Below are 24,050 nucleotides of genomic sequence, written 5' to 3'. Positions count from 1 at the left end.
GTTCTTGCATCATGAATCTATGTGAGAGTCCCGCAAAATGAAAACGTTATTAGGAATTTTTATCATCTTAACTTCCAGAGGTGTCAAACCTTAAACAGTTGATTGGTGAGCAAAGAGCACAGTGTGGCTGGAAAAGATATTTCTATTGTTTTGTTTTGTCAATTTATAATATATTTATTGGGCACTTAATTGTCTTTAGTGAACAAGAGTAATAACATTTGTTGAGTATTATCTACCAGCAATTATTCTAAGTTTATGCTTAACAATACTTGATACTAATAATGGTTTGTCATCTTTATATAGCAGCCTTGAAGGTGTTATTCTCATTTTATAGTTGAGAAACGTGAGGCTCTGAGTGGTAAGTGACTTTCTACTTTAAAAATGATTTTAGAGGAATTTCAATACATAGAAACGAAGGGAGGGTATTCCACATGGAATAAAGCATGCATTAGATCTGTGTGTAGGAAGGCATGGGATATATTTGCACAGAGCAAAGAGTTCAGCCTGACTGAAGTCTGGATAACATTCGGGAGATGGGCTGGCAGTTTAGTCTCTTCCATTAGAATCTTGATGAGGTTAATGAATTCCTGAACTGTTTTCTGTAGGCACTGGGAGACACCATTGAATTACCAAGCCTGGGGGTTTTGTGATCAGAGTTATGTGCTAGGAAGCAATATCTGAGATGCATTGGAGTAGTGAGAGAGGGGAGGCCAAAGATCAGTTAGAGTGACCACTCGGAATTCTTTTGCAGTCATTAGAAAGTAGTTGGGGTCAGAGTGCAAATGGCTGATAGTTCAGGAGTAAGTTGAGAGGTGAGAAGGGAGAAGCACAAATGTAAGTGGAAATGAAGTGGAAGGGAGGAGTCTATGGAGCATGAGTGTAAGTAATACTTTTTTTGTGTGTTGGGGGAGCATAATGGTCACCTGAATATGTAGGTCAGATGTAGGATTAGCTTTGAAAAGGGAGGATTCTGAGAGATATGTGAAAAAAAATGCTTCACACATAGAGCCTATGAGCACAAGAAGGAGGGACTTCAGCAGTCTTGAATTTGAAGGGTTGACGTTGGGCAACCTTTTTCAGTTTAAGCAGATGAAGGTGTCTGTAGAGAGTATGGGACTGTAGTGGGCCTGGGGACTTGAAGAGTAGACAAACCTCAACCTCTGTAAGAGAGAATTCAAATTTAATAGGGTCAATTTTCACACTTTAGAGTGTGACATGAAATAATAGTAGTGTACTTATGTTCATCTTTTATACAACTAACGTATAGAGTAGAAGTTCTCTTAAACAATATTGGCTATATAATACACCTGCAGTTGGGTTGGCTAAATAGAATATTTATTTAAAATGAGAAAGAAAGATACATACCTTAAATATTTTATACGTGTATGAATGCTTATATTTCACCAGTCTTTTGATGTATAGCCAAGACATTTTCTTTAAAATGTTTTTAAAGTGGCTTGCCTTAAATTACATGATTTAATGTTTAGAGACAAAGCATTTTGTTTTTGCACTCATTTTTGATGTAATATGCAACTAAACTATGTAATTATAGTAAATACAACAGACATAAACTGATTTTAGAATAAACACAATTTACTCTAGGATGCAACTCTGTTATTGGGAGAAAAATAAGATGGTGTACCAGAGAGGACTCCCCTTTTCCCTACAAGGAAATTGAAGCTCAGAACTTGTTGCTTGTCTATGGTTTTAGGATTGCCAGTAATCTGGTTTTATCACTGAATTCAATGCTTTTCTCATTATATGGAGTTATAAGGTGATGTAGAATAATATGTCAGATATTGGGTAGTAGTTAGGAAGTTATAGACTGTAGTTTTTAAAAAGTAGCAGCTTTATTGAGATATAATTCACATGCCGTGCAAGTCACCAATTGAAAATGTACAACTTAAGGCTGTGCGTGATAGCTCATGCCTGAAATCCCAGTACTTTGGAAGGTGAGGGAGGAGGAACACTTGAGGCCAGGAAATAGAGACTGGTCTGGGCAACACAGCAAGACCCCATCTCTACAAAACATTAAAAAATTAGTCGGACATGGTGGCATGCTCCTGCACTTTTAGGTACTCTGGAGGCTGAGGCAGGAGGATTGCTTGAACACAGGAGTTTGAGGCTGCAGTGAGCTATAATTGCGTCATTGCCCTCCAGCCTAGGTGACAGAATCAAACCCCTTTTCAAATAAATAAAGTGTACAATTAGAGCCTTTTTTATATTCACAGAATTGCAAAACCATTACTATAATAGATTTTTAGAACATTTTCATCACCCTCTGAAAGAAACCCTGTACCCATTAATAGTCACCACCTATCTTTTGTCTCCTGGCCCTAGGCAACCACTTACGTGGTTTCTCGTTGTTAGATTTGTCTGTTATGGACATTTCATATAAATGGAATCATATACTACGTGGCCTTTTGTGAGTGGCTTCTTTCAGCATAATGTTTTTTTTTTTATTATTATTATACTTTAAGTTTTAGGGTACATGTGCGCAATGTGCAGGTTAGTTACGTATGTATACATGTGCCATGCTGGTGCGCTGCACCCACTAACTCGTCATCTAGCATTAGGTATGTCTCCCAATGCTATCCTTCCCCCCTCCCCCCACCCCACAACAGTCCCCAGAGTGTGATGTTCCCCTTCCTGTGTCCATATGTTCTCGTTGTTCAATTCCCACCTAAGAGTGAGAATATGCGGTGTTTGGTTTTTTGTTCTTGCGATAGTTTACTGAGAATGATGATTTCCAGCTTCATCCATGTCCCTACAAAGGACATGAACTCATTCTTTTTTATGGCTGCATAGTATTCCATGGTGTATATGTGCCACATTTTCTTAATCCAGTCTGTCATTGTTGGACATTTGGGTTGGTTCCAAGTCTTTGCTATTGTGAATAGTGCCACAATAAACATACGTGTGCATGTGTCTTTATAGCAGCTTGATTTATAGTCCTTTGGGTATATACCCAGTAATGGTATGGCCAGGTCAAATGGTATTTCTAGTTCTAGACCCCTGAGGAATCGCCACACTGACTTCCACAATGGTTGAACAAGTTTACAGTCCCACCAACAGTGTAAAAGTGTTCCTATTTCTCCACATCCTCTCCAGCACCTGTTGTTTCCTGACTTTTTAATGATTGCCATTCTAACTGGTGTGAGATGATATCTCATTGTGGTTTTGATTTGCATTTCTCTGATGGCCAGTGATGGTGAGCATTTTTTCATGTGTTTTTTGGCTGCATAAATGTCCTCTTTTGAGAAGTGTCTGTTCATGTACTTCGCTCACTTTTTGACAGGGTTGTTTGTTTTTTTCTTGTAAATTTGTTTGAGTTCATTGTAGATTCTGGATATTAGCCCTTTGTCAGATAAGTAGGTTGCGAAAATTTTCTCCCGTTTTGTGGGTTGCCTGTTCACTCTGATGGTAGTTGCTTTTGCTGTGCAGAAGCTCTTTAGTTTAATGAGATCCCATTTGTCAATTTTGGCTTTTGTTGCCATTGCTTTTGGTGTTTTAGACATGAAGTCCTTGCCCATGCCTATGTCCTGAATGGTAATGCCTAGGTTTTCTTCTAGGGTTTTTATGGTTTTAGGTCTAACATTTAATTCTTTAATCCATCTTGAATAAATTTTTGTATAAGGTGTAAGGAAGGGATCCAGATTCAGCTTTTTACATATGGCTAGCCAGTTTTCCCAGCACCATTTATTAAATAGGGAATCCTTTCCCTATTTCTTGTTTTTGTCAGGTTTGTCAAAGATCAGATAGTTGTAGATATGTGGCATTATTTCTGAGGGCTCTGTTCTGTTCCATTGGTCTATATCTCTGTTTTGGTACCAGTACCATGCTGTTTTGGTTACTGTAGCCTTGTAGTATAGTTTGAAGTCAGGAAGTGTGATGCCTCCAGCTTTGTTCTTTCAGCTTAGGATTGACTTGGCGATGCGGGCTCTTTTTTGGTTCCATATGAACTTTAAAGTAGTTTTTTTCCAATTCTGTGAAGAAAGTCATTGCTAGCTTGATGGGGATGGCATTGAATGTATAAATTACCTTGGGCAGTATGGCCATTTTCACATTATTGATTCTTCCTACCCATGAGCGTGGAATGTTCTTCCATTTGTTTGTATCCTCTTTTATTTCATTGAGCAGTGGTTTGTAGTTCTCCTTGAAGAGGTCCTTCACATCCCTTGTAAGTTGGATTCCTAGGTATTTTATTCTCTTTGAAGCAATTGTGAATGGGAGTTCACTCATGATTTGGCTCATCTGTTATTGGTGTATAAGAATGCTTATGATTTTTGTACGTTGATTTTGTATCCTGAGACTTTGCTGAAGTTGCTTATCAGCTTAAGGAGATTTTGGGCTGAGACAATGGGGTTTTCTAGATACACAGTCGTGTTGTCTGCAGACAGGGACAATTTGACTTCCTCTTTTCCTAATTGAATACCCTTTATTTCCTTCTCCTGCCTAATTGCCCTGGCCAGAACTTCCAACACTATGTTGAATAGGAGTGGTGAGAGAGGGCATCCCTGTCTTGTGCCAGTTTTCAAAGGGAATGCTTCCAGTTTTTGCCCATTCAGTATGATATTGGCTGTGGGTTTGTCATAGATAGCTCTTATTATTTTGAGATATGTCCCATCAATACCTAATTTATTGAGAGTTTTTAGCATGAAGGGTTATTGAATTTTGTCAAAGGCCTGTTCTGCATCTATTGAGATAATCGTGGTTTTTGTCTTTGGTTCTGTTTATATGCTGGATTACATTTATTGATTTGCATATATTGAACCAGCCTTGCATCCCAGGGATGAAGCCCACTTGATCATGGTGGATAAGCTTTTTGATGTGCTGCTGGATTCCGTTTGCCAGTATTTTATTGAGGATTTTTGCATCAGTGTTCATCAAGGATATTGGTCTAAAATTCTCTTTTTTTGGTTGTGTCTCTGCCAAGCTTTGGTATCAGGATGATGCTGGCCTCATAAAATGAGTTAGGGAGGATTCCCTCTTTTTCTGTTGATTGGAATAGTTTCAGAAGGAATGGTACCAGCTCCTCCTTGTACCTCTGGTAGAATTTGGCTGTGAATCCATGTGGTCCTGGACTCTTTTTGGTTGGTAAGCTATTGATTATTGCCACAATTTCAGCTCCTGTTATTGGTCTATTCAGAGATTCAACTTCTTCCTGGTTTAGTCTTGGGAGAGTGTATGTGTCGAGGAATTTATCCATTTCTTCTACATTTTCTAGTTTATTTGCATAGAGGTGTTTATAGTATTCTCTGATGGTAGTTTGTATTTCTGTGGCATCAATGGTGATATCCCCTTTATCATTTTTTATTGTGTCTATTTGATTCTTCTCTCTTTTTTTCTTTATTAGTCTTGCTAGCGGTCTATCAATTTTGTTGATCGTTTCAAAAAACCAGCTCCTGGATTCATTAATTTTTTGAAGGGTTTTTTGTGTCTCTATTTCCTTCAGTTCTGCTCTGATTTTAGTTATTTCTTGCCTTCTGCTAGCTTTTGGATGTGTTTGCTCTTGCTTTTCTAGTTCTTTTAATTGTGATGTTAGGGTGTCAATTTTGAATCTTTCCTGCTTTCTCTTGTGGGCATTTAGTGCTGTAAATTTCCCTCTACACACTGCTTTGAATGTGTCCCAGAGATTCTGGTATGTTGTGTCTTTGTTCTCATTGGTTTCAAAGAACATCTTTATTTCTGCCTTCATTTCGTTATGTACCCAGTAGTCATTCAGGAGCAGGTTGTTCAGTTTCCATGTAGTTGAGCGGTTTTGAGTGAGTTTCTTAATCCTGAGTTCTAGTTTGATTGCACTGTGGTCTGAGAGATAGTTTGTTATAATTTCTGTTCTTTTCCATTTGCTGAGAAGAGCTTTACTTCCAACTATGTGGTTAATTTTGGAATAGGTGTGGTGTGGTGCTGAAAAAAATGTATATTCTGTTGATTTGGGGTGGAGAGTTCTGTAGCTGTCTATTAGGTCTGCTTGGTGCAGAGCTGAGTTCAATTCCTGGGTATCCTTGTTAACTTTCTATCTTGTTGATCTGTTTAATGTTGACAGTGGGGTGTTAAAGTCTCCCATTATTAATGTGTGGGAGTCTAAGTCTCTTTGTAGGTCACTCAGGGCTTGCTTTATGAATCTGGGTGCTCCTGTATTGGGTGCATATATATTTAGGATAGTTAGCTCTTCTTGTTGAATTGATCCCTTTACCATTATGTAATGGCCTTCTTTGTCTCTTTTGATCTTTGTTGGTTGAAAGTCTGTTTTATCAGAGACTAGGATTGCAACCCCTGCCTTTTTTTGTTTTCCATTTGCTTGGTAGATCTTCCTCCATCCTTTTATTTTGAGCCTATGTGTGTCTCTGCACGTGAGATGGGTTTCCTGAATACAGCACACTGATGGGTCTTGACTCTATCCAATTTGCCAATCTGTGTCTTTTAATTGGATCATTTAGTCCATTTACATTTAAATGGACTTTATTACATTTAAACTAACTTTATTAACAAATAAAGTTAATAGTGTTATGTGTGAATTTGATCCTGTCATTGTGATGTTAGCTGGTTATTTTGCTCGTTAGTTGATGCAGTTTCTTCCTAGTCTTGATGGTCTTTACATTTTGGCATGATTTTGCAGCGGCTGGTACCGGTCGTTCCTTTCCATGTTTAGTGCTCTTTCAGGAGCTCTTTTAGGGCAGGCCTGGTGGTGACAGAATCTCTCAGCATTTGCTTGTCTGTAAAGTATATTATTTCTCCTTCACTTATGAAGCTTAGTTTGGCTGGATATGAAATTCTGGGTTGAAAATTCTTTTCTTTAAGAATGTTGAATATTGGCCCCCACTCTCTTCTGGCTTGTAGAGTTTCTGCTGAGAGATCCGCTGTTAGTCTGATGGGCTTCCCTTTGTGGGTAACCCGACCTTTCTCTCTGGCTGCCCTTAACATTTTTTCCTTCATTTCAACTTTGGTGAATCTGACAATTATGTGTCTTGGAGTTGGTCTTCTCGAGGAGTATCTTTGTGGTGTTCTCTGCATTTCCTGAATCTGAATGTTGGCCTGCCTTGCTATATTGGGGAAGTTCTCCTGGATAATATCCTGCAGAGTGTTTTCCAACTTGGTTCCATTCGCCCCATCACTTTCAGGTACACCAATCAGACGTAGATTTGATCTTTTCACACAGTCCCATATTTCTTGGAGGCTTTGTTCATTTCTTTTTATTCTTTTTTCTCTAAACTTCCCTTCTCGCTTCATTTCTTTCATTTCATCTTCCATCGCTGATACCCTTTCTTCCAGTTGATCACATTGGCTCTTGAGGCTTCTGCATTCTTCATGTAGTTCTCGAGCCTTGGCTTTCAGCTCCATCAGCTCCTTTAAGCACTTCTCTGTATTGGTTATTCTAGTTATACATTCGTCTAAATTTTTTTCAAAGTTTTTAACTTCTTTGCCTTTGGTTTGAATTTCCTCCTGTATCTCGGAGTAGTTTGATCGTCTGAAGCCTTCTTCTCTCAACTCGTCAAAGTCATTCTCCGTCCAGCTTTGTTCCATTGCTGGTGAGGAACTGCGTTCCTTTGGAGGACGAGAGGTGCCCTGCTTTTTAGAGTTTCCAGTTTTTCTGCTCTGTTTTTTCCCCATCTTTGTGGTTTTATCTACTTTTGGTCTTTGATGATGGTGATGTACAGATGGGTTTTTGGTGTGGATGTCCTTTCTGTTTGTTAGTTTTCCTTCTAACAGACAGGACCCTCAGCTGCAGGTCTGTTGGAGTTTGCTAGAGGTCCACTCCAGACCCTGTTTGCCTGCGTATTAGCAACGGTGTTTGCAGAACAGCGGTTTTTCGTGAACCGCGAATGCTGCTGTCTGATCGTTCCTCTGGAAGTTTTGTCTCAGAGGAGTACCCGGCCGTGTGAGGTGTCAGTCTGCCCCTACTGGGCAGTGCCTCCCAGTTAGGCTGCTCGGGGGTCGGGGTCAGGGACCCACTTGAGGAGGCAGTCTGCCCGTTCTCAGATCTCCAGCTGCGTGCTGGGAGAACCACTGCTCTCTTCAAAGCTGTCAGACAGGGACATTTAAGTTTGCAGAGGTTACTGCTGTCTTTTTGTTTGTCTGTGCCCTGTCCCCCAGAGGTGGAGCCTACAGAGGCAGGCAGGCCTCCTTGAGCTGTGGTGGGCTCCACCCAGTTCGAGCTTCCTGGCTGCTTTGTTTACCTAAGCAAGCCTGGGCAATGGTGGGCACCCCTCCCCCAGCCTCGCTGCCACCTTGCAGTTTGATCTCAGACTGCTGTGCTAGCAATCAGCGAGACTCCGTGGGCGTAGGACCCTCCGAGCCAGGTGCAGGATACAATCTCCTGGTGCGCCATTTTTTAAGCCCGTTGGAAAAGCGCAGTATTCGGGTGGGAGTGACCCAATTTTCCAGGTGCCGTCTGTCACCCCTTTCTTTGATTAGGAAAGGAAACTCCCTGACCCCTTGCGCTTCCCGAGTGAGGCAATGCCTCGCCCTGCTTCGGCTCGTGCACGGTGCGCTGCACCCACTGACCTGCGCCCACTGTCTGGCACTCCTAGTGAGATGAACCCGGTACCTCAGGTGGAAATGCAGAAATCACCCGTCTTCTGCGTCGCTCACGCTGGGAGCTGTAGACCGGAGCTGTTCCTATTCGGCCATCTTGGCTCCTCCCCCCAGCATAATGTTTTTTTTAAGATTCATCCATGTTGTAGCATGTATCAGTACTTTATTCCTTTTCATGGCAAGGTAATATTCCATTGTGGGTATACCACATTTTATTTATCTGTTCATCAATTGATGACATTTAGGTTGTTTCTGCCTTTTGACCATTACAAATAATGCTGCTATGAACATTTGTATACATATTTTTGTGTGGGTATGTTTTCATTTCTCTGGAGTATATACCTGGGTGTGGAATTACTGGATGATGTTTAACCTTTGAGGAACTTGCAGACTTTTGATTAGTGATATATGGAAGCTGCTAAAATGTTAACATGTTGTAAGCATGGCTGTTAGTAATAACCATATTTCCTATTTTTTAATTTTCCAGCCTAGAACATTCCATATTCTGCTTCACACACGGTGACTCACTCACTACTGCTTTGTACCAGTGTGCCCACTCGAGTGCCTGTAAAGTACAAGCTCCAGATCAAAAAAGCTTCTAGATGGATCCTTTCCAAACTTGGTGTCTTTTCTACAAACTCTGTGCCTCAACAACCATTTCTAAGTGGTAAGGACATGTATATTTCCTCTTTTCTAGGCCTTCTTTCCTTTTTTATATATGAGTTAATACCTGCACTTTTTGCTGATTTTTTTCTAAATCAAATCTAAAAGTGGCAGAAACAACCGATTTTTCGAGATCTCAAAACATTTTTTACATATTACATTCTGTGCACAGAACATGCATGTTTATAAAGAATATAAACACATGTGAACAACTTTATGCCTGTGCACTTTATGTGCCTTATTTGTACTCTATAGTCCCTTATTGTAGGCTGAGATAGTTTATCTTGTTACTGTCTTACCTATTTAGGGATTTTCAGCCCATTTGTTGAAGAATATCCTCCTACTTCCTGGCAATTGTAAATTATGTATACATTCATGGAAATGATAAGAGAGGTGTGCAATGCCAGCTCTTCTTTTTATAGCATAGCACTATGTGTGCCTTTTCATATTCTGACTTTTTTTTGGAAGCATAGATGTCAGTTAGCCAACAAGTTTTCTAGGCAACTCTGAGATTTACTCAGAACACATAGGGGTAGTGAGGGGAGAGTAAAATTGAGCAGAAATGGGAGACCTTTAAAAGAAAATGATTGAAATAGGCTCATTTTGAGCCAGTCGACCAATGCCTACTGTTTAAGAATGAAAATATGTAATGACATTTAGCATAATAGAGAAGTAAGTTACCAAATGGAAAATGTGGTATTAGATAAAGATGAAAGGCAGATAGAGTGAAAATTGGGGTACATTTTAGCTCTAGTTCTAATCATTAATTGCATAGTTTTCTAGAATGCCAGTTAATTAGCCTTGGTAGACGCAGTTTTCTCGTCTGAAATGGGTGAATTAGACTAAATGATTTGTAAGGATTTTTGGTGGTTTCATAATCCCAACACTTTATGAACTATAATGAACAAATTGATAGATTTTTGGTTTTTTTTGAGGCTATGTTTTCTTCCCTAACCTATCTGATAGAGACACTTTAGATCTATTTTTGTTGAATTGTGGGGCAAGAATAAGATCTCCACTGTCAGAACATTTTTCAGTTAATTTTTCTGTTTTGAAGTTGGTGTCTTTCTTTTATTTTCTTTCTTTCCACATTCTTATCGTTCTCTCCTACTGACCTTGAGGACTTTCCTTCATTTCACTCAGACCGTCTCTTTCTGTCCACTCCAATATCATATTAGTGGCTCTCATTATGCTTCCTTAACGTGTCTAGCATCCATTATTTTCACGTTAGCAATTTTCCAGGGTCACTACATCTTAGATCAGTGATTCTAATTCTGGGACCCTTTATAAAAACACAGATACCTAGGGCTGGGTGCGGTGGCTCATGCCTGTAATCCCAGCACTTTGGGAAGCCGAGGCGGGCAGATCACAAGGTCAGGAGATCGAAACCATCCTGGCTAACACGGTGAAACCCAGTCTCTACTAAAAATACAAAAAATTAGCCAGGCGTGGTGGTGGGTGCCGTAGTTCCAGCTACTCAGGAGGCTGAGGCAGGAGAATGGAGTGAACCCAGGAGGCGGAGCTTGCAGTGAGCCGAGATCGCGCCACCGCATCCAGCCTGGGAGACACAGCGAGACTCCATCTCAAAAAAACAAACAAACAAACAAAAAAAACACACGATACCTTTTGAAGCTAAGTGTGATGGCTCATGCCTGTATTCCCAGTGCTTTGGGAGGCCCAGGTGGGAGGATGACCTGAGGCCAAGAGTTTGAGACCAGCCTGGGCCACACAGCAAGACCCCATCTCTACAGAAAATTTAAAAATCAACCAAGTGTGATAGTTGCACACCTTTAGTCCCAGATACTTGGGAGGGTAAGGTGGGAGGATTGCTTGAGCCGAAGAGGTTGAGGTTGCAGTGAGCTATGATTGCGCCACTGCATTCCAGCCAGGGTGAATGGATTGTTTATAATCTTTTGCTAATATAAATGGTATAATATAAAGTATAACCTTGTGGATATATAAATCTTTTTATATCTTGCCACTGTGTTTGGGATAGGTTCTTAGAAGTGGAATTGCAGGGCCAAAGGGTAAATGAGTACGCAGTGTTTGCTTGTTTAAGACAGTCTCACTGTCACCCAGGCTGGAGTGCAGTGGCATGATCTCGGCTCACTGCAACTTCCACCTCCTGGGTTCAAGCAATTCTTGTGCCTCAGCCACCCAAGTAGCTGGGATGACAGGTGTGCGCTACCATGCCTGGCTAATTTTTTTTTTTTTTTTTTTTGAGACAGAGTCTCGCTCTTGTTGTCCAGGCTGGAGTGCAGTGGCTCAATCTCGGCTTACTGCAACCTCCGTCTCCTGGGTTCAAGCGATTCTCCTGCCTCAGCCTCCTGAGTAGCTGGGATTACAGGTGCCTACCACCTTTTCTCTTAAAAAGAAATACAGGCCAGGTGTGGTGGCTCACACCTGTAATCCCAGCACTTTGGGAGGCCGAGGCGGGCTGATCACGAGGTCAGGAGATTGAGATCATCCTGGCTAACACAGTGAAACCCCCTCTCTACTAAAAATGCAAAAAATTAGCCGGGCGTGGTGGCACGTGCCTATAGTCCGAGCTACTGGGGAGGCTGAGGCAGGAGAATCAATTGAACCCAGGAGGCGGAGGTTGCAGTGAGCCAAGATTGCACCACTGCACTCCAGCCTGGGAGACAGAGCAAGACTCCATCTCAAAAAAAAAAAGAAAAAGAAATACAGATACTTTTTCAAACAAATTTGGGAGAAGGGTGTGATTCTTTGGCAGGTAGCTAAAGTCAGCATTAGTTCACCAGAACTGGAGCCTCAAAGTTCTCTTACGTCTCACTTCAATCACTTCTTGCCTTAGACCTCATTATTACCTGGAACAGTTTCTTTTCTAAGGTCTTGGAAAGAGGATCTTCTTTTTATTTCAGGATTTTTTTTTCTAGTGTCTGTAAAATAAACGTTTTGTCTTATTTATTTAAAATTTTTATTATGGAAAATGAGAAACATATGCAGAAGTAAACAGACTGGTGTAACCAATTGCTTTGTATTCAGACTCAGATTCAGTAATTATCAAGTCATGCCCAAATTGTTTAGCTATTCCCCACCAACTTTTCTCCCACTCCTGTGTTATTTTAAAGCAAATTCCAGACATCATGTATCTTATTTATAAGTATTTCAGTATGTATCCTTAAGACCTTTTAAAAAAGTAATGATAAAATTGCTATGAACACTCTTGTACATATCTTTGGGCAGATCTGTGTACTTTTTTTCCTTGGGTATATACTCAGAAATAGAATTTGCACTTCTGCACATTCATATTATAAAAAAACATGATGCAAATAAAAATAATTAAAAAATGAAAAAATTTGCAATATTGTTTTGGACTTAGCACATTCTCTTAGCAATGTTTAGTCAAATTACTATATATATTATTATCTATTACTGTGTAACAAACTACCCTGAAACTTAGTGGCTTAACACAGTGACATTATTGTCTCATGGTTGCTGTGAGTCAGTTTCTTCGGGTTGCAGCTTAGCTGGGTGCTTTTGGCTCAGAGTCTCTCATAAAGCAGCAATCCAAGTATCTTCTGGGGCTGCAATCATCCCACAACTCAAGTAAAAGAGGCACAGAGGAACAGCCTTCTGGGGGTGCTTTCAAGCTCACTCATGTGATTATTAACAGGTCTCAGGTTCTTTCTGGCTGTTGGCCAGAGGCCAATTCCTTGACCCTTCCATAGGGCAGCTAACAACATGGGCAGCTGGTTGTTAGTTCAGAGCAAGGGAGAGAGGGCATCCAAGATGGAAACCAAGCTCTTTCTGTAATTTATTCTTAGAGTGGGAGCCCATCACACTTGCTGCATCCTTTTAAAAAAATTATTGTGCTAAAGTGTGCATAATGTAAACTTAACATTTTAACTATTTTAAGTGTACAATTCAGTGGCATTACATACATTCACATTGTTGTGCAATTATCACTATCATGCATCTCCAGAACTTTCTCATCTTTACAAAATGAAACTCTATACCCATTAAATAACTCCCCATCGTCTTCTTTGCCCAGCCCCTGACAACCACCATTCTACTTTCCCAAGAGTTTGACCCCTCTAGGTACCTCATAAGTGGAATCATGCAGTTACAGTATTTATCCTTTTGTGACTGGCTTTTTTCACCCAGGATAATGTCTTCAAGGTCATTCATGTTATAGTACGTGTTAGAATTTCATTCTTTTTTAAGGCTGAATAATATTCCATTGTATTTACATACCACATTTTATCCATCCATCAACTGATATTTGAGTTCTTTCCACGTTTTGGCTGTTGTGAATAATGATGCTAGGAACAAGGTATTCAGCTGAATTCTATTCCTAGAATCAAGTCTTTCAATTCAGTCTACACTAAAAGGGAGGTGAGGCCAGGCGCAGTGGCTCATGCCTGTAATTCCAGCAGTTTGGGAGATTGAGGCAGGTCACCTGAGGTCAGGAGTTTGAGACCAGCCTGTCCAACATGGTGAAACCCTGTCTCTACTAAAAATACAAAAATTAGCCAGGAGTGGTGGTGTGTGCCTGTAGTTCCAGCTACTCAGGAGGCTGAGGCAGGAGAATCGCTTGAACTCAGGAGGTAGAGGTTGCAGTGAGCTGAGGTCACACCACTGCTTTCCAGCCTGGGCGACAGAGTGACACTCTGTGTCAAAAAAAAAAGGAGGTGAATAGTGAATACTTAAGGGTGTGAATACCAGGAAGTATGATCATAGGGGCTGCTCTCAGAAATACTATACTGTTTAAGTTAGTCTTAATAATTGTTCTCTATAGTTATGCCACCAACTGGATATACAATTAAGTTCATTATCTTTCATATTTAATAACTGTTCTAAAATGTAACTTTGTTTTATAATCATGTATAATAGTTTTATAGTTCCAAAGTCAAATTCTGTTTTCTTCTCCGTATAAGTACTAATATTCTAGAAACTTTGTTTTTTTTTTTAAGAAAAATATAAGCAAGCTATATATTCATATTTCTCCTTATATAAATGATAGGATACCATATACTTTGTTTTTTGGGTTTTTTTACTTGTTATATTCTGGGGATCACTCCTTAGTGGTGTATTACTGATTTCTTTTTATAGCTATATAATAACCCATTGGGTGAATGTGCCGTAGTTTATTTAACCAGTTCCCAATTGATGGGGACTTGGATTGTTTATAATCTTTTGCTAATATAAATGGTATAATATAAATGCATAACCTTGCGGATATATAAATCTTTTTATATCTTGCCACTGTGTTTGGGGCAGGTTCTTAGAAGTGGAATTGCAGGGCCAAAGGGTAAATGAGAATGCAGTGTTTGTTTGTTTGTTTTAAGACAGTCTCACTGTCATCCAGGCTGGAGTGCAGTGGCATGATCTCGGCTCACTGCAACTTCTACCTCCTGGGTTCAAGCAATTCTTGTGCCTCAGCCACCCGAGTAGCTGGGATGACAGGTGTGCGCTACCACGCCTGGCTAATTTTTTTTTTTTTTTTTTGAGACGGAGTCTCGCTCTTGTTGTCCAGGCTGGAGTGCAGTGGCTCAATCTCGGCTTACTGCAACCTCCGTCTCCTGGGTTCAAGCGATTCTCCTGCCTCAGCCTCCTGAGTAGCTGGGATTACAGGTGCCTGCCACCATGCCCAGCTAATTTTTGTACTTTTAGTAGAGACGGGGTTTTGCCTTGTTGGCCAGGCTGGTCTGGAACTCCTGATCTCAGGTGATCCGCCTGCCTCAGCCTCCCAAAGTGCTGGGATTAAAGGCGTGAGCCACTGCACCCAGCCTGTTTTTTGTATTTTTTAGTAGAGACAGGGTTTTGCCGTGTTGGCCAGTCTGGTCTGGAACTCCTAGCCTCAGGGATCTCCCTGCCTCGGCCTCCCAATGTGCTGGGATTACAGACGTGAGCCACCATGCCCAGCCTTGTGTTGTTGTTGTTGTTTTTTAAAAGCTTGGGTATTGCTAGATTTATCCTCATAAGAAATTATACCTCTTTGTGTTCCCATCAGTAATGTATGAGAGTGCCTTTTTTTTCAAACATAACCTTGTCAGCCCAATATGTTGTCAAATTTTGAGGGTTTTGTCAGATGGAATCTCATTGTAGTGTTAATTTCCCCTTCTTTGTGAGTGATATTGAATATCTTTTTATATGGCTAAGAGGCATTTGCATTTCTTTTTCTTTTTCCAACTGTCCATTTCTTTAGCCCCCTTTTCTGTTTGTTGGTGTTTTTTATTTTATAAGCTCTTTACACATTAGAAATATCAGTCTCTTGTCTTTGTTTTCTTTTTCCTGTTAAACAGAGGTATTCTCTGTTCTGCTTTCAACTGGCTTCATTTTTTCCTCATTCTTTTTCATTAACGTTACATTTATTCTTTTGGATAAGTGATTGTTCGACATTTAGTGTCTCCACTTGTACACGTCAGACCTATTTCATTATTTTTTCAAGTTCAACATGCTTTAGATAGAATGTGACTTTATCCACAAACCTGTGTTCCCTTTATCAGGTAATGGTATTGCCATTTTCCCAGATGAGAAATTGAAGTGACCTTTTTGACTTTATTTATTATTTATTCATTATTTATTCAACAAGTATTTGTTGAGTACCTATTGGGTTTCAAGTACAGGCTAGGCACTAGTGGCAAATAGTATAATCCTAGCTCTCAGGGAATGGTCTAAGAGGGGAGTAGGTGTTCCACAAATACACAAACTATATCTAAATATGTGGTTAAGAATTCCAGGAGAGAATGTAAAAGTGGGGACACATTATTACATTGGAGAGGTTGTGAGTTGCCTCTTTGAGAAAATGACACTTAAGCTAAGATTTGAAGGATGTTTAGGATTAGCTTGATGGAAAAAAGTCAGTGTGGCAGTTTCCAGACATAGGAAACAGTGTGTAAAAGGATCCTGAGGCAGAAATGAAGTTGGACTTCTAGGAAATGAAAAGACCAGTTTAGCTGGCATGCAGGGAGAAGGGATTGAGGGGCCTGAGATATCATCTGATTGCTTTGTAAAGAGATCACTCTGGCTATGGCAGGGGTAATCCATTGGAGGGGGTCATGTAGAAGTCAGTCAGGAGCTGGTTAGCAGACTGTTGTAGTAATTGTGAAAGGTGATGGTGCCTATTTGTTCAGTTATAAAATTCTTTCAGTTCTAATTCAGGATTTTGTTCATTCCCTCTCTTGACTACTGGGATAGATTTTAAAAAATTGGTCCCATACTGTCTTAGTCCCTGTTCCCCATCTAGTCTGCTTCAGAAGACAACTTTCAGAGTCAACAGTCTGTTCATATCACTTCCTTTCTCAAAAACTTACGGTGGTTCTATGATTGTGGAAGAATGAGATCCCATCTGGTATTGAAGCTTTTATCATTTTCTTTAGGTTTCAAGATCTGCTCTCCTGAGACAACTTTCTTTGGGCAGCCAAGATGGGTACTTTTCTGCCTCTTTTCTTAGCTCATCTCCGATCTTCCATCATGACATCTGTACCTCTCTTCTCCACCAACCCCCACTATTCTCTGATCCTTCTTAGATCCCAAGATTAATTTTTTTAACTCAACATATACTCAGTTTTCTTTTGCTGTGTCAATTCTAAGATTTATCATAGTTTATGTTGAGAAATATTCATGTATTTATTTGGAGTACAAAGAAATTATATATTTTTTCTTCTCTTTCTTTTTCTTTCTTTTTTTTTTTTTTGAGACGGTGTCTTGCTCTGTCGCCCAGGCTGGAGTGCAGTGGCGCGATCTCCGCTCACTGTAAGCTCCGCCTCCCGGATTCACGCCGTTCTGCTTCAGCCTCTACGAGTAGCTGGGACTGCAGGAGTCCACCACCATGCCCGGCTAATTTTTTGTATTTTTAGTAGAGACGGGGTTTCACCGTGGTCTCGATCTCCTGACCTCGTAATCCGCCTGCCTCGGCCTCCCAAAGTGCTGGGATTACAAGCGTGAGCCACCGCGCCCAGCAATTTTTTTTTTTTTTTTTTGAGAAAGAGTCTCACCCTGTCACCCAGGCTGGAGTGTAGTGGCACATTCTCGACTCACTGCAACCTCCGCCTCTAGGGTTCAAGCGATTCTCTTGCCTCAGCCTCCTGAGTAGCTGGGATTACAGACATGCACCACCATGCTTGGCTAGTTTTTGTATTTTTAGTAGACAGGGTTTCACCATGTTGGCCAGGCTGGTCTCGAACTCCTGACCTCAGGTGGTCCGCCCGCCTCAGCCTCCCAAAGTGCTGGGATTACAGGCATGAGCCACCATACCTGGCCTATTTTTTATTTTTAAAACTGATAGGAACCCAGTAGATATATGTTGAATTGTATGAGATTAGGGAGTATTCCATGTGGTGGATCAGTCATTCAGATTTCTTATAAAAGAAGGAAGTCTCAAGTATAATTTTATAAAATTTTGAATAGAACTTTTGGGAGTAACCTCATTTAGAAACAGAAGAATGTTACTTGCTGTTTGAAGCAGCTTTTATAGTTCAGTGCACATCAAATAATGCTTATATTCTGTATATTGGGTTGACAAAAATATGTTTATAAGACAGTATGGCGATATTAGAGTTCTTATGACTTACTGGGGGTAATGGCATATTTAGGGCATTAAATATTTGATTGCCAGGTAGCAGAAAATGGTCAATAAAATAATGAACGTGTAGGTATTTGAATGTACCTCTGCTTTTATCTGAGATACCTTTGGACTCATTGTCCACTTAGCTGACTTCTTAGCGTGTATCTTTCTAGAGTAAATATAATAGTCTGTCTATTGACAAGGATTAGTTTACTTGATTCTCATACTTGATTTTGTTAATAGATCAGCGCCAGCCAGCATGTTTCTTTTGTAAAGGGAAGGGTACTAATATTATTATTTACTGCCTACAACTTGCAAAATGATTTCATATACTCTCTTTTTAAAAATCCTTACAGGTTTCCTTCTGTCTCTCTCTTATTCAATTTTTCCTTCCCTCCCTTCTTTTTCCTCTCCTTTTCTTCCTATAAATGAAGTTAAGTGATTTTGTGTGGGTAACTGTGGCTTAGTATTGTGTAACTATACTGCATACATTGTGTTGCCTTCTCATATGAAATCATTTCTCTGAAATTACATTGGAAATGGGGTTTTTACAGATTTGTTGTGGATATGACTTTACAGATATTAATCTAACTTTTAGTTTCTTTGGATCACCTCTTGAATTAAATAGTTGTTTTTGTCTCCTAATACATATTGATGCAATAAAAGAGTTGGGCGATTATAATAATTTTGGTCCTATACTGAATTTTTGTTATCTGAAATGTAGTAGAAACTAAACCTTTTAAACCCATTTAAAAGTCAATTTTCTAAAGTCACATTTAACAGTTTTGGTGTTTCAATAATATTAACTAATGAAAACTATTTTGGTTGTATTATTTTAAGGTAGAAGTATCTTAATGGAATTTTTAAATGAACTTGCCTAACATTAAATAAGCACCTTGAGTCTAGTTTCTGCAATGTGATTTTAAGTTTTTTTAAAAAATTACTTTGAAACAGTAACTAGGGCAAGTACTTACAGGTAAGAGTGAAATTATTTGGTACAGTAAGCTTCAATTATAATGCATTTAGTTTGGAGTGATGAAAGTTGTTTTTTTTTTTAATTTAATTTTTTTGAGACAGGGCCTTGCTTTGTCACCCAGGCTGAAGTGCAGTGGTGCAATCAAAGCTCACTGCAGCCTTGACCTCCTGGGCTCAAGCGATCCTCCCACCTCATCCTCCCAAGTAGCTGGGACTACAAACACACACCACCATGCCTGGCTAGGATTTTGATTTTTTTTAGAGATGGGGTCTTACTATGTTGCCCAGGCTGGTCTTGAACTCCTGGGCTCAAGTGATCCTCCCACCTCAGCCTCCCCAAGTACTGGGATTACAGGCGTGACCACTGTGTCTAGCTGAAAGTTACTATTTTTAAAACTGAGAATCTATAAAAGCAAAAATATTCATTGTAGCTCATGGTTTGACAGGTTTATGAAAGGCTTAAAATGTAAAATTGTCATAAGTAAAATACAGCATTTCACATAGGATTTATGTAACTAGTAGTGATGGTGAAAAAAACCTGATGAGGTGGGAGAAATGACCCAGTGTCTCACTTTGCCCTCGCGGTGTCTTATTTCCCCTCTCATTTTAAGTTCTACGTGAGTATTACAGCTTCAAATATAATCATGGCATTAATTCAGAAGCCTGATATATTAAAAAAAAATCTTTTGTTTTTCTGTAATAACTGCGTTTGTACCGTATTAGAACTTTCTACCACAGTCTCCTTCTGAGACAGTATAGAGCTAGCTGGGTGAGTCACACCACACCACAAATTCCTTAAGGTGGTAGGTGGTGTCTTATTCATCATTCGTGTCTCTCACTGCCTAGTGCAGTGCTCAATAGGCCGTCGGACTCTGTTCCTTTATTATACTATACCTGGTGTTAGGTTTTTAGAGCACTTAAATTTTTTTTGTCTTTTTGCTTTACTCTAATAAATATTCTAGTTAACATTAATATCTAGCTTAATATGATTTAAATGTATGTTAAAATTCTTAAGAGTAGTAGCAAATCTAGATTGGGAACTGGATCTGTAGACAATATTCAAAAGATACAATTCAGATGACCCTGAACACCAGTAAACTGATCCAGGGGCCAAATATTCTCTCAAAATAGAGGAGGAAAAAGGAAAAGAGGCATGTAGGGACCCAGAAGAAGAAGGGCGATTTATGTGGAGTGGAGGGAATTTTCATTTTAAACCACAGGTAGGGCTTGTTTACTTTGTCACATTTTCCCTGTAATAGAGAAACTGCAGAGCCAGAATTGTGCAACTGATTGAATTCGCACCTTGTTTAAATTGTTAGCATCCATCTTTGAGAAGCATGTATTTTAGATTAAAGATTTAAAAATCTTGGCTGAAACAAAGGACAATCTCTTTCCTTTATGAAGTTGTTCATTGAACTTTAAATAGTAAGATATTAACAGATGAGGATTGAATTTAGTCTTCAAATAAGCATCTCTGTGATTTGTTGGTCACAGTATGATTTCTTTCCCATCCCCCACTATTTTTTACTTTTGATAAGGCAGATTCTTATCTTTTCATGAAATATTTAAAGCAAATTATGTGTTAATTATGTTTAGTTATCCTTTTTGAGAGTTCTCTAGCTTTTTCTGTTCTGAGGTTCAGAATCAATATAAGAACATATTGAAATCATAATTGCATTTTATTTTCCAAACAGCCATTGAAAATAATTGCATTTTAATTTGAGAATTTTGCCTCAACTCCATATAACAGCTTATACTTTAAAATATAATCCAGAGGTACAGTACTTTTCAGTTCATTTATTAGCTTTGTCAGTTTCCACATCTGTTGAACATTTACTGAAATTATGGGCTAGTTTGGGTTAAAATGAAGTAACATAAGTGAAGCATCTTAGATGGTCACACATAGTAGGCTCTCGGTAATTAGTCGTTGCTGCTGTTATTATGGGTATTTAATTAACTTGGATTTCTAGGGCACCATTTGTTAGAGTGCAGTGAACCAATTCTGAATTCTACCCTCCTATATTTGTTACTTGTTTAGACTGACTTAACCACTGTGGAGAATAAAGCCTATTTGTGGGGGTTGGGGTGGGGGTGGTGCCTACTGACTCTTATATGCATGTTTTTTCAGAGTTACAGGATGTGTACTGGAATGTGAAGGATTAAGCTTTGTGGTGGCATGTTCTATATGGTCATCCATAGTGACCAAACTTATTTGGAATGTTGTTTTGTTACTAACTTGGAAATGTGTTATTTTCTCTACAGAGGATGTTGATCTGAATAAACTGCTTATTATGCTTTATACATTTCTAGAGCGAGAGGAACTGTCAATCAGTGTAAATCTCACCCAGCACAATATTTTCTTTCACAAACATGGGGAGGAGGCAATACCAAGATAACCACTTTTGGGACAGAGCCAGGAGCTGTTGTGTAACTCAGAGGGTGTGTGATAGCATCCAGCTTTGGAGCCCATCACGTCACATTGAGAAATTGTGGCAGGGAGGCTTACAGGAAAAACATCTTGTTTATTAACACCTGAATATGTTACTTATGTAGCTTTTTAAAAGTCATCAGTTAGCTAGCTTCTCAAAGAGAGGCAAGAACCCATTCGCGTAGTTACAGATTGTGGCTATAGTAAGTCTGTTGGTAACAGGAGCTGTGAGCACCACTTCTTCAGTGAAGTCTTTCCTGTTCCCTTCTCCACTCAGGTTGATGACTGTCTCCTTTGTACCTGGTTGCAGCTTGAACATACTTAGGTAACTTCTCTCAAAGCACTTGAAACATGCTACTGCCCATGTCTCCCTTCCAGCTTGTCTGTAAACTCCTTGATGGTAGCAGCTGTGTGTGTAAGTGCCACTGAGTATAGATTCCTGGAGCTTAGGTTGATCCCCAGTAAATGTTAAATGCAGGTCTCCCTGTGCCTGTGGAAATGCCTCAACATCAGTTGGTTCAATTGTATCCTTCAACTTGATCACTAACAGGTCTTTAATGAAAAGTCTCCAGAGATGCTATTCCCATTCTGTACTATCCTCAGCATTACCATTCTTATTTCTTCTTTGCCAATGCAAATTCTCTATTTCGTTTTTTTCTTTAAGTACTTCTCTATGAAGCTTTTTAAAAGTATGCTTCATTTTAGGGCCAGACGTGGTGGCTCATGCGAGGCCCAGGCGGGTGGATCACCTGAGGTCAGGAGTTTAAGACCAGCGTGACCAACATAGTGAAACCCCATCTCTACTAAAAATACAAAATTAGTCGGGCGTGGTGGCGTGCACCTGTAATCCCAGCTACTCAGGAGACTGAGGCAGGAGAATTGCTTGAACCCAGGAGGCAGAGGTTGCAGTAAGCTGAGACACCGCAGCCTGGGGGACAGAGTGAGACTCCATCCCAAAAAATAAAAATAGAAGTATGCTTCATTTTAGTTAGTTTATAATCAACATTGAGAAATCCAAGAAAGGTGAGAAATGTAAACTAGAGCTGGAGATTTAAAATTGGCACCTGTAAAAATACATTATTTTTTGAAGTAAAAAAAGTTTGTAAACATTTCCCTTGTTTACAAATCTGAAATTATATTAATTTTGGTAAAATTCTAGATTTTTTCCAAATAAGTCAAAACCTCAAAAGAATGGAAATTTTAGGTAAAATTTAGGTAAAAATGGAAAGAAAGTAAGAGTCATAATTTTCAGGCTGTTATAAGAAATGTCTTTTACTGTATCATATGGTATTTTATAGTATATAAAAATATAGGAATTGACCTTATTATCCTTACTGTACAAGGTTTTATTGTGGTTTAAAATTCCAAGTCTTCGATGTAGCTTCCTTTATTCTTCTTCTTCAGTTACACCATAATAGTTTATTGAAATTTGATGCATATAGGAAAAAACCTTGTAATTGACTTTTTTTGGAGAAAAATTATTCATTTTAAGACAAAAGCAGAGATTATTTGAGCCAAAACCTGATGGATTTAAGAGTGCTGTTGATCATGGTTGACTTGTGAAAGTGATAGATAGATAGATAGATAGATAGATAGATAGATAGATAGATAGATAGATAGTCCTCTTATCATTATCTTTCTTTTATACTGGGCTTATGTTTTTTTTTCTTATTTTCTTGCTTAATAATAGTATCATTAATCAGGCAGGATAAAAATAATACCATTGAAACTAAAAGTTAGTAATTTAATTTGATTGAGTATGTATATATATATATATATATATATATTTTATTATACTTTAAGTTCTGGGATACAAGTGCAGAACGTGTAGGTTTGTTGTATAGGTATACGTGTGCCATAATGGTGTCCTGCACCTATCCCCCCATCATTTAGGTTTTAAGCCCCACATGCATTAGCTATTTGTCCTAGTGTTCTCCCTCTCCTTGCCCCCCACCTGCTGACTGGCCCCAGTGTGTGATGTTCCCCTTCCAGTGTCCACGTGTTCTCATTGTTCAACTCCCGCTTATGAGTGAGAACATGCGGTATTTGGTTTTCTGTTCTTGTGTTAGTTTGTTGAGGATGATGGCTTCTAGCTTCATCCATGTCCCCACAGAGGACGTGAACTCATTCTTTTTTATGGCTGCACAGTATTCCATGGTGTATATGTACTACGTTTTCTTTATCCAGTCTATCATTGATGGGCATTTGGGTTGGTTCCATGTCTTTGCTATTGTAAATAGTGCTGCAGTAAACATATGTGTGCATGTGTCTTTATGGTAGAATGATTTATATTCCTTAGGGTATATACCCAGTAATGGGATTGCTGGGTCAAATGGTATTTCTGGTTCTAGATCCTTGAGGAATCGCCACCCTGTCTTCCACAATGGTTGAACTAATTTACCCTCCCACCGACAGTGTAAAAGCATTCCTATTTCTCCACAGCCTCACCAGCATCTATTGTTTCTTGACTTTTTGATCATCGCCATTGTGACTGGCGTGAGATGGTATTTCATTGTGGTTTTGATTTGCATTTCTCTAATGATCAGTGATGTTGAGCTGTTTTTCATATATTTGTTGGCTGCATAAATGTCTTCCTTTGTGAAGTGTCTGTTTATATCCTTTGCCCACTTTTTGATGGGGTTGTTTTTTTCTTGTAAATTTGTTTAAGTTCCTTGTAGATTCTGGATATTAGACCTTTGTCAGATGGGTAGCTTGCAAAAACGTTTTGCCATTCTGTAGGTTGCCTGTTCACTCTGATGGTAGTTCCTTTTGCTGGAGAGAAGCTCTTTAGTTTGATTAGATCCCGTTTGTCAATTTTTGCTTTTGTTGCAGTTGCTTTTGGCATTTTAATCATGAAGTCTTTGCTCATGCCTATATCATAATTTTGCGGTTTATTATATTTATGGACAAAGTAAC

The 24,050-nt window shown here is 39.3% G+C and overlaps 1 protein-coding gene across 10 annotated transcripts in view; it reads left to right on the top strand.

Moving 5' to 3' along the window:
• The window catches only part of FRYL (FRY like transcription coactivator), a 281,060-nt gene that overhangs the window by 60,095 nt on the left and 196,915 nt on the right, over nt 1–24,050 (top strand). For 8 of the 10 annotated variants that reach the window (XM_063705269.1, XM_063705268.1, XM_063705267.1 and 5 more), the window contains exon 2: nt 9,023–9,202. The exons of 1 other annotated variant lie outside the window; for it this stretch is intronic. The gene's annotated coding sequence lies outside the window, so the exon portion shown is untranslated. Of the gene's footprint in view, nt 1–9,022; nt 9,203–24,050 lie in introns of those variants that run through there. One more of the 10 variants, XM_063705270.1, reaches the window with a different exon arrangement.

This window comes from Gorilla gorilla, chromosome 3 (genome assembly GCF_029281585.2).
Source record: "Gorilla gorilla gorilla isolate KB3781 chromosome 3, NHGRI_mGorGor1-v2.1_pri, whole genome shotgun sequence".
Taxonomy (NCBI): domain Eukaryota; kingdom Metazoa; phylum Chordata; class Mammalia; order Primates; family Hominidae; genus Gorilla; species Gorilla gorilla.
Note: the sequence above shows the minus strand (reverse complement) of the source record. Positions and strands in the feature narration are given on the sequence as shown.